Raw genomic sequence first — 11,834 nt, 5'->3', positions numbered from 1 at the left:
TTCTTTTTTCTTTTTTATCATTTTTTAAAATTTTAAATAGCTTGTTTTACATGCCAATCCCAGTTCCCTCTCCCTCCCCTCCTCCCGCACTCCCCTTCCCCCCCCACCCTCCCACCCTATTGCCAAATCCTTCCACATAGGGGATATCAGAGTCTGTCATTTTCTCTGGGTAGGGTCCAGTCACTCCCCCCTAAGAGTCCAGGCTGAGAGAGCATCCCTCTTTGTGCTATAGGCACACGAAGACTGTTTGTATATCAGGGATAGACACTGATCCACAGCTCAGGGCCCGATAGGTTGCCCAGGCCTTCTCGCTGACACTCACATTCAGGGGTCCAGATCAGTCCCATGCTGGCCTCCCCACTGTCAGTCTGGGGTCCAAGAGCTCTCCCCTGTTCAGATCAGCTGTCTCCGCTGGTTTTGCCAGCCCATTCTTTGCCAATTTGCTCATCGCTCCTCTCTCTCTGTCACTGGGTTCCTTGGGTTCAGTTCAGTGATTAATTGTGTGTTTGCCTCTGCTTCCATCAGTCACAGGATGAAGGCTCCCGGATGCTTATAGACATCAAGTTCATTATCAGGAATGGGCATTAGAGGTGGTCTCCACTATTGCTTAGCTTGCCAATTGGTGTTATCCCTTTAGATCACTCGAGGTCACTCTGGTACCTGATCTGTATTCGATCCTATGATTCCCTCTTCCCCCTATTCTACCCCCACCCCCTCAACTTCCTTTTCCCCCATGACCAACTCTCTTCCTCTTCACCCCCTCTCTTCTTCCCCGGTCCCACTCCCCACCACCCCTCGCCGTCTTCCCCATCCATTCAGAGGATCTTGTCTCCATCCTCTTCTCTTGGGTACTATACATATATGCATATCTTTTAGGTTCTTTCCTGTTTCCAAGACTCTCTATCAGTGGAAGTGCAAACTGGCACTATCCTGATCCATGTCTAAAATCCATATATGAGTGAGTACATACCATGTTTGTCTTTTTGCGACTGGGTTACCTCACTCAGGATGGTTTCTTCCAGTGCTATCCATTTCCCTGCGAATTTCAAGATTCCATTATTTTTTTCTGCTGAGTAATACTCCATTGTGTAAATGTACCACATTTTCTCTATCCACTGTTCAGTTGAGGGGCATCTAGGTTGCTTCCAGGTTCTGGCTATTACAAATAATGCTGCTATGAACATAGTGGAGCAGATGCCCTTGTTGTATGAACTTGCCTCATTTGGATATATGCCTAAGAGTGGAATTGCTGGGTCTAGTGGTAGATTAATTCCCATTTTCCTGAGGAATCTCCATACTGATTTCCAAAGAGGCTGTATGAATCGGCACTCCCACCAGCAGTGGAGGAGTGTTCCTCTCTCTCCACATCCTCTCTAGCATAAATTGTCTTCGGTGTTTTTGATTTTAGCCATTCTGACAGGAGTAAGATGGTATCTCAGAGTTGTTTTGATTTGCATTTCCCTGATGGCTAAGGATGTTGAGCACTTTCCTAAGTGTCTCTTGGCCATTTTAGCCTCCTGTACTGAGAATTCTCTATTTAGCTCTGTACCCCACCTTTTAATTGGATCCTTTGGTGTTTTGGAGACTTGTTTCTTGAGTTCTTTGTAAATTTTGGAGATTAGCCCTCTGTCAGATGTAGGGTTAGTGAATATCTTTTCCCATTCTGTGGCCTGTCTCTTTGTCTTTTTGACTGTGTCCTTTGCCTTACAGAAGCTTTTTAGTTTCAGAAGGTCCCATTTGTTAATTGTCGATCTCAGTGCCTGTGCCACTGGTGTTATGTTTAGGAAGTGGTCTCCTGTACCAACTCGTTGAAGAGTATCTCCCACTTTCTCTTCTAAAAGTTTCAGTGTGGCTGGATTTATGTTGAGATCTTTGATCCATTTGGACTTAAGTTTTGTACAAGGTGATAAACATGGATCTATCTGCAGTCTTCTGCATACCAGTACCCAGTAATGCCAGCACCATTTGTTGAAGATGCTTTCTTTTTTCCATTGTACAGTTTTAGCTTCTTTGTCAAAAATCAAGTGTTCATAGGTGTGGGGGTTAAAATTAGAGCTTTCAATTCGGTTCCATTGGTCTACCTGCCTATTTTTGTGTCAATACCAAGCTGTTTTCAGGACTATATCTCTATAATAGAGCTTGAAGTCAGGTATGGTGATGCCTCCTGAAGTTCCTTTATTGTATAGGGATGTTTTAGCTATCCTGGGCCTTTTGTTTTTCCATATAAAGTTGATCAATGTTCTTTCCAGGTCCTTGAAGAATTGTGGTGGAATTTTGATAGGGATTGCATTGAATCTGTAGACTGCTTTTGGCAAGATTGCCATTTTTATTATGTTGATCCTACCAATCCAAGAGCATGGGAGATCTTTCCATTTTCTGGTATCTTCTTTGATTTCTTTCTTTAAAGACACAAAGTTCTTGATATACAGGTCTTTAATTTCCTTGGTTAACATTATCCCCAGATATTTGATGCTGTTTTTGGCTATTGTAAGGGGTGATGTTTCTCTGATTTCTTTCTCAGTCACTTCATCATCTGTATATAATAGGGCCACTGATATTTTTGAGTTTACCTTATATCCTGCCACATTGCTGAAGGTGTTTATCAGCTCTAGGAGTAACCTTGCAGAGTTTTTTGGGTCACTTATGTAAACTATCATATCATAGTGAAAGTTTGACTTCTTCTTTTCCTATTTGTATCCCCTTTATCTCTTCTTGTTGTCTTATTGCTGTAGCTAGAACTTCAAGTACAATATTGAAGAGATATGGAGAGAGTGGACAGCCTTGTCTTGTTCCTGATTTTAGAGGAATTGCTTTGAGTTTCTCTACATTTAGTTTGATGTTAGCTGTTGGTTACTGTATATTGCTTTTATTATATTCAGGTACATTCCTGTTATCCCTGATCTCTCTAGGACCTTTATCATGAAGGGGTGCTGGATTTTGTCAAAGGCTTTTTCAGCATCTAGTGAGATGATCATGTGGTTTTTCTTTCGCAGATTGTTAATGTGGTGGATTACATTGATAGATTTTCTAATGTTGAACCATCCCTGCATTCCTGGAATGAAGCCTACTTGATCATGGTGGATGATTTTTCTGATGTGTTCTTGAATCCAGTTTGCGAGTATTTTATTGAGTATTTTTGCATCAATGTTCATGAGGGAAATTGATCTTTAGTTCTCTTTCTTAGTTGTGTCTTTGTGTGGCTTGGGGGTCAAGGTAATTGTAGCCTCGTAGAAAGAGTTTGGCAGTGAGCCTCCTGCTTCTATTGTGTGGAATACTTTGAGGAGTATTGGAATTAGCTCTTCTTTGAATTTCTGGTAGAATTCTGCACTGAAGCCATCTGGGCCTAGGCTTTTTTTATTTGGGAGACTTTTGATGACTGCTTCTATTTCATTAGGGGTTATAGGTCTGTTTAGATTGTTTATCTTTTCTTGATTTAGTTTTGGCAAGTGATATGTATCCAGGAAATTGTCCATTTCCTTTAAATTTTCAAATTTTGTGGAGTACAGATTTTCAACGTATACCCTGATGATTCTCTGGATTTCCTCAGAGTCTGTTGTTATGTCCCCTTTTTCATCCCTGATTTTGTTAATTAGCATGCTCTCCCTCTGTCTTTTGGTTAGTTTGGACAGAGGTTTATCTATTTTGTTGATTTTCTCAAAGAACCAACTCTTTGTTTCATTGATTCTTCTCAGTGTTTTTCTGGTTTCTACTTGATGGATTTCAGCCCTCAATTTGATTATTTCCTGGCATCTGCTCCTCCTGGGGGAGTTTGCTTCTTTTTGTTCTAGAACATTCAGCTGTGCTATTAATTCTTTAGTATGACTGTTCTCCAGTTTTTTCATGTGGGCACTTAGTGCTATAAACTTTCCTCTCAGCACTGCTTTCAAAGTGTCCCATAAGTTTGTATATGTTGTGTCTTCATTCTCATTGAAATCGAGGAAGTCTTTAATTTCTTTTTTTATTTGTTCCTTTACCCAGGGATGGTGCAACTGTGCATTGTTCAATCTCCATGAGTTTGTAGGGTTTCTGCGATTTGTGTTATTGTTGAATTCTAATGTTAATGCATGGTGCTCTGATAAGATGCAGGGGGTTATTCCAATTTTTTTGTATCTGTGGAGATTTGCTATGTTTCCTATTATGTGGTCAATTTTAGAGAAGGTTCCCTGTGGTGCCGAGAAGAAGGTATATCCCTTTGTATTTGGGTGGAATGCTCTATAGATGTCTGTTAAACCCAGTTGGGTCATAACTTCTATTAGTTCTTTGTTTCTTTGTTAAGTTTCTGTCTGGAGGTCCTGTCTAGCGGTGAGAGCGGAGTGTTGAAGTCTCCTACTATTAGTGTGTGAGATTTTATGTGCATTTTGAGCTTTAGTAATGTTTCTTTCACGAATGTAGGTGCCTTTGTATTTGGGGTGTAGATGTTTAAAATTGAGACTTCGTCTTGATGTATTTTTCCTTTGATGAATATGAAGTGTCCTTCTTCATCTCTTTTGATTGATTTTAATTTGAAGTCTAATTTGTTAGATATTAGGATTGCTACACCCGCTTGTTTCTTGGGACCGTTTGATTGGAAGATCTTTTCCCAACCCTTTACTCTGAGATAACGTCTGTCTTTGATGTTGAGATGTGTTTCTTGTATGAAGCAGAAGGAAGGGTTCTGTCTTCGTATCCATTCTGCTAGTCTGTGTCTTTTTATAGGCAAGTTGAGGCCGTTGACATTGAGGGATATTAATGACCATTGATTGGTGATCCTTGCTTGTGCTTGATTCATTGTTAGTGAAGTTATTTTGTGTAGTTTCTCCTCCCTTTTTCTTTTGGTGTTTTGTAAAGTGTGATTATATATTGCCTGTGTCTTTGTGAATGTAGTTATCTTCCTTGGCTCTAGGTTTTCCTTCTAGCATTTTCTGTAGAGCTGGATTCATGGATACGTATTGTTTAAATCTGGCTTTGTCATGGAATATTTTGTTTTCTCCATCTATGGTAATTGAGAGCTTTGCTGGATATAGTAGTCTGGGCTGGCATCCTTGTTCCCTTAGCGTTTGTAGGACATCTGTCCAGGATCTTCTGGCTTTCATCATTTCCATTGAGAAGTCAGGTGTAATTCGGATAGGGCTGCCTTTGTATGTTACTTGGCCTTTTTCTTTAGCTGCTCTTAATATTTTCTCTTTACTCTGTAGGTTTGATGTTTTGATTATTATATGGCGAGGTGACTTCTTTTTCTGGTCGAGCCTATTTGGTGTTCTGTAAGATTCTTGTACTTTCATAGGCATATCTTTCTTTAGGTTAGGGAAGTTTTCTTCTATGATTTTGTTGAATATGTTTTCTGTACCTTTAAGTTGAATTTCTTCACCTTCTTCTATACCTTTTATTTTCAGGTTTGGCTTCTTCACAGTGTCCCATATTTCCTGGATATTTTGTGTTAAGGATTTGTTGGTTTTGAGATTTTCTTTGGTTGACGACTCTATATACTCTTATGAGTCTTCAACACCTGAGATTCTCTCTTCTATCTCTTGTATTCTATTGGTGATACTTGCATCTGTAGTTCCTGATCGTTTACCCAGCTTTTCTATTTCCAGCATCCCTTCATTCTGTATTTTCTTTATCGTTTCTATTTCAGCTTTCAATCCTTCAACTGTTTGAGTTGTTTCCTTCATTTTTTTGGTTGTTCTTTCTTGGTGCTCTTTAGATTCTTTGAGAGATTTGTTTATTTCTTGAATTTTTCCCCCATTTCATGGATTTTTTGTTTGTTTTTTCTTCTATTTCTTTAAGGGATTTCCTTGTTTCTTCTTTGAGGGTCTCCATCATCTTCATGAAATAATTTTTAAGGTCTGTCTCCTCTTCTTCATCTATGTAGTACTTTTCGGGTCTTGCTGGTGTTGGATCCCTGGATTCTGGTGGGGTCATGTTGGTGTTTCTATTGCTGAGTGATCTCTTATTCTGTCTTCTTCCCATCTCTTCTTTCAGTGGGTGCTGGTGGGGTCTTTCCATCTCCACTGGTCTCCTTCCTTCCTGCAGCTGAAGCTGGGGATGCTGACATGGAGTTTGGGTCCTGGTAGGGCTGATGTCTTTCCTGAAGCTGGTCTCACTGGGGTTGGGGTCTTGGAATTGTTGACTTCTTTGCTGTGTGGGCAGGTCTCCTGAAGCTGTACTCGCTGGGGTTGGGATCTTGGAAGGGCTGATGTCTTTCCTGAAGCTGAACTCGCTGGGGTTGGGGTCTTGGAGGGGCTGATGTCTTTCCTGTGTGGGCGGGTCTTCTGGATGCCGGGAGCGGCCCCGAAGATCAAGGGGGATGGGGGAAGGGCAGGCGGTCCCCGCCGGAGACCCAATCTCACCTGAAGCTGGACTAGCTCAACACAATGCTTTCTAATGTTTATTAATATATAGTATACATTCTGATCCATGTCAATATATAGTATAGTGCATAGTAATATAATATATATTATAGTGCTTTCTGATGCTTATTAACATAATATATGATACATATTAATATAATACATAGCATATTACATCCTGATATATGTACATAGTTGCCTTTTATACGAAAATGTAGACATGCATGTATTTTTTAGCTTGGTTTATTCCAGGGTGTTTCCTCTTGACTTTGATGAATTCAATACCCTACTCCACCTCTCCACCATTAAAAAATAAATAACAATACTTTAACCGATACTGTAGTTTCAAGATAGTAGAATAGATTTTTTTAAAAAACATTTTTACTTTTTAACTATATCATCACTCAAGAATTATTCTCATTTGAACAACATGTACTGATGTTTTGAAAATTATTTTTAGAAGTTTGTCGCATATTGTTCCTGATGCTTCTTAATTGTTTTGCTGTGTTATACTACATGCTTTGTACCTAGTGCTGTGCTGGCTCCATTATTGCCCCCTGTATCCACTCCTAGGACATCATTGTTGGTGGAGAGGAAAGTTATTAGCAATGTAACTTTCTAATTCTGCTTCTGCTGTCCCAACAAATACCTATTCTAGTCAGGCTTCTCCTGCCTCCCCCTCCTTCCTTCCCTTTCTCCCTCCTTCCCTCCCTCTATCCTTACTTCCTCCTTACTCTGAGAGTCCATTGGGTTTCTTTCCTTTCTTCCTTCCTTCTTTCTTTCTTTTCTTTTCTTTTCTTTTTCTTTTTGGGTTTTTGTTTGTTTGTTTTTCGAGACAGGGTTTCTCTGTGTAGCTTTGGAGCCTCTCCTGGCACTCGCTCTGTAGAACAGGCTGGCCTCAAACTCACAGAGATCTTCCTGCCTCTGCCTCTCAAGTGTTGGGATTAAAGGTGTGAGCCATTCTTCCAGGCTTCCACTGGATTTCTCGTGATACATAAGCAAGCCATTATCACCAAGAGCCCAGAGTGATGTGGCTTCCTTAGTGCTTATTCTGGAGGTTTTGTTTTATTTCCTTGGCTCATTTACGCGAACTTCTGTGATTATTGAAAGATTGTCATTTTGCCATTTTCAACAGAGTTTGGTTTAACAGCCTTTGTAATAGTCAAGTGATTTCCTTCTGTGAGTATTTTACGCTGTGTCTTGTTAGACATGGCTGTCTCAGATCAAAGCAGCTTCTCAGCTTCCTCTTTAGCACAAGATGTCATTGTGGCTTTTATGGATATCTTACCTGATTCAAAGCAGTGTTGAACTCCCGACATTATTAGGGCAGTCTCTGCTTGGTCATTACATATTATTCCTTTAATAGAGAGGCTTGTTCTTATTCATGAGTAAAGTTTATTTCCTATTCTTGCTGCGGTCTTTACTAGAACAGTGTGTGTGTGTGTGTGTGTGTGTGTGTGTGTGTGTGTGTGTGTGTGTGTAGGAAACAGAAGCCAGGGTCTTGCACACTCCACACTGATTCTGTTTTTAGACAGGTGCTCTGCAACTGAGCCTCATCTCCAGGCCCAGAACTGGACTTTGAGTTGAGTATCTCAACAGTGTTTTCTTTATTATCTGTTATGAGTCTTGGCTTGCACCCAGGAAACACCAGGAGAGCTGTGTTGAAGTCATTTCCCTGACACCCTAGGCCAAATGCACAGGATCACCAGAGTCAGAGCTGGGATATCACCATCTTTCATACCTCACCAGAGGAATGTATCACACAGTCAAATCTGAGAGGCTTGTGTGGGATTCAGGAAATATTTAAACAGCAGTATGGACCTCTTATTTATAGATAGTGATATGCAACTTGACTTATCTCTGATGGAGAACTTTTTCAAGGGTGAATCTTGCTTCTCTTTTTGGTGTCTTGTTTCTTCCAATCTCCTGTTATGCATTGGGTCATTTTTGTCTGGCTTTGAAGATGTTAGCCATTTAGGTGATCAGATGACAGACTAGCCATCAAGTTGCAGGCAGCCCTTCCTTTTCTATTTCCCTTCAGGTCTGAGATTTCCATTACCTTGTTTTTGACATAACAATGTTGCTTTTGTCCTAAATTAGATTTGTGGAGGGTTAACCCAGCACTTTTGAAAACAAGCTTTACAGAAGGCTGAGGGATGTAGCACTTGCCTCAAAAGTGCAAGGCATCCCCACATCACAATAAATAAACACATAAACAAACTCTAAACATGCTGAAAAGGCTTTGCACTTGTTTCCCTCCTTTGCCATAATCTATACTCATATTTTCTAGTGTTAGCTTTGCATGAGAATCTGTTTAGGCTACTTATATCCATGGCAGTCTTATTCTGCCCCAGCAGCTGCTTTGGAAGGAATGGCAGGTGCCCTGTGGAGATGCCGCCTGATGCTTCTTCACCAAGCATGCTAAGCAATGGTAGCATGGGAGCGAGTGCCACAGGTAGTGCATGCCATATGGTGACACACTAAAGGATAGAAACTTTGCCCTTTTCCTTCTTTCCAGGAGTCAGAAGACCCTGACCAGTGTTAAGTATGAGCTGCTTGTCCACCTTGTGGCATGAGTCTGCCCCTCAGACCCCTGCTTTGCCCTGTACTCCTAGCTCTCCCAGAGCCCCCTGGCCCCAACGTGCTGTCTTCGGCAGTGTTAAGAAGTCCCCTGAAAACTCTTTCACTCGAAGGCATTCCACCTCACTGTCCCTTCTCAACTCCAAATTTCTGAGATCCTAACATGACAGTGCTTCTCTCATTGTTTTCTGCCTCAAATTAATTTTACTTTACTTTGCCTTTTTTTATTTCAATTTTTGCTGCATAATGCAACCTGGCCTGGAATCTGCTTTATAGCCCAGGCTGGCCTCCTACTCAAGATCCTCCTGCCTCAGTCTGTGGAGTGCTGGGATAGCAGGCTGGGAGTGACCATGACCTTGTTATTTGTTTGTTTGTTGGTTTTTCTAGCTTTTTGGTTTATTAGTAAGTCTCTGGTTATATTCCTAGTCATTTGTATACTGAAGTCATTGTAGTCTAAAACTTTTCCTTAGATTACAGCTTTTGTTGTATAAGTTTTCATTTAAATATGCTCTTGCTTTGGCATTAATTTTTATTACTTTTTTCATTTATTTTACACCTGGAATGCAGCTTTACATCACCCACCTTCCCTCTGTCCCCTCCTCAACCCAGCCCTCCTCCACCTCTGTTCAGAAAGGGGAAGGTCTCCCATGGGTGCCAACAAAGCATGACCTATCAAGTTGAAGTAGGATTAAACTCCTCTCCTTGTATTAAGGCTGGACAAGGCAACCCAGCATTGGGAACAGGTAGCAAAAGCTAGCCAAAGCATTAGGGGTATGTCTGCTGATGTGGGATGTCCTTCTGTATGCTGCAAATCTGTGTTGCTTTTATTGGTTGATGAATAAAGCTGTTTTGACCAATGGCGAGGCAAAATGGAGCCAGATGGGAAATCCAAACAGAGACAGAGAAAGAAAGAACATGGAGTCATGGAGATGTCATGTATTCACTGGGGAAACTAGATGTGATGAGGTAACAAATTGCAAGACTCATGGTAAAATATAGGATATTAGAAACAAGTTGATTTAATTGTGAGAGTTAGTTAGTAATAAATCTGAGCCATTGGCCAAACAATTATAATTAATTTTAAGCCTCAGAATGATTATTTAATAATCAGGTGTGGGGACTGGCAGGCAGGAGAGAAACAAGCCCAGTAGGACCGGGCTAAATAGAGAAAAACTTTCAACTACACCCTGTTCCCACTGTTAAGAATCCCACAAGTTGACCAAGCCACACAATCTTCACATATGCAGAGGGCCTAGGCTGGTTCCATGCAGACTCGCTAGCCACTAGTGTAGTCTGTGAACTCCCATGAGCAGGCCAGTTGCTTCTATGGTTTCCCTTGTGATGAACCTGACCACCCTGGCTCATTTCCTTCCTGTCCTCAAAACCCCAGCCCAGTGCTTGACTGTGGATTTCAACATCTTTTCCCATTAGTTACTGGATGAAAGCTCTCTGATAACAATTGGGGTAGTTACCAATTTGATTATAGGAGATTTGGCCTTTTTTTTCCTGAAAGGTCGTATTGCTTACTAAACTATTTCTTTTTTTTTATTTAAATTAGCAACAAGTTTGCTTCACCTGTCAATCCCAGCTCCCTCTCCATCCCCTCCTCCCTGACTTTCCACCTGCCCCTCCAACCCCCCACCCAATCCCCACTCCATTCCTCAGGGAGGGTGAGGCCCTCCATGGGGATATCCAGAGTCTGTCATTTCATTCAGGGCAGGGCCTAGGCCCTTCCCCAAGAGTCCAAACTGAGAGAGCATCCCTCACTGTGGGAGGGGCACCCAAAGTCCATTTGTATGACAGGGATAAATACTGATCTACTGCCCAAGGCCCCATAGATTACTTAGGCCTCCTCGCTGACAACCACTATCAGGGGGTCTGGATTAGTCTCATGCTGGCCTCTGAGCCATCAATTGGGGGTCCAAGAGATCCCCTTTGTTCAGGACAGCAGTTTCTGTGGTTTTTACCAGCCCAGTCTTGACCCCTTTGCTCATCATTCCTCCACCTCTGTCACTGGGTTCCAGAAGTTCTGTTCAGTGTTTAGCTGTGGGTATCTGCCTCTGCTTCCATCAGTCACTGGATGAAGGTTCTAGGATGGCATATAAGGTAGTCATCAAACTCATTATCAGGGAGGGGCATTTAAGGTAGTCTCTCCACTATTGCTTAGTTTGCCAGTTTGTGTCATCCTTGTAGATCTCTGGAAATCTCACTAGTGTCAGATCTCTCCTCAAATCCATAATGGCTCCCTCTATTATGGTATCTCTCATCCTGCTCTCCTCTATTCTTCCTTCAAATCATCCAATTTCATATGTGAGTACTGTATTTACACTGTTGTTTTCCTTTCCTTCTCCACCCTCCAATGCCTCCCATGTCCCACACCCATTCTGTCAGTTTGATGACCTCTTCTAACTATTATTTTTACACACACTCATACACACAGCACAACACACACACACACACACACACACACAATACAACCTGCTGAGACTGGTAAGTGTTGTTGAGGACAAATTGTGTAAGATTATGTATCTTGTATTTTACGCTTAAACATTTCTTAAGCCATTGGACTGTGATTACAGAGAATTTAGCTTAAGAAAAGTCCTTTTTATTACATATGTTGAGGTTTTCTCTGTGTTTGAGTGCATAATAGACTTTATGATTAAAAGAACTGGCTATTTGCTTTTTGTTTAGGTACCTCTGCTTCTCAGTGAATCTGGGGAATTGAGTTTGTAGGTTGTTCTCAGTGTTTTCTTCATGTCCCCCCTCATTTTTATTTCTATTTATCTGCTTGCTATGAAAAACAAGTGTATTGATTTCTTCAAATATGTATGTATTTATTTTATCAAGTTCTCTTTGTTTTTCTAATGGGTTTCAGTCTGTGTGTGAGGCGTCAGCAGGAGCTCTGTGCCACTGTAAGGGCTTTAA

The sequence above is a fragment of the Mesocricetus auratus genome, unplaced genomic scaffold (assembly GCF_017639785.1).
Source record: "Mesocricetus auratus isolate SY011 unplaced genomic scaffold, BCM_Maur_2.0 Super-Scaffold_4256, whole genome shotgun sequence".
NCBI classification, from domain to species: domain Eukaryota; kingdom Metazoa; phylum Chordata; class Mammalia; order Rodentia; family Cricetidae; genus Mesocricetus; species Mesocricetus auratus.
This window is presented reverse-complemented; position numbering follows the sequence as displayed.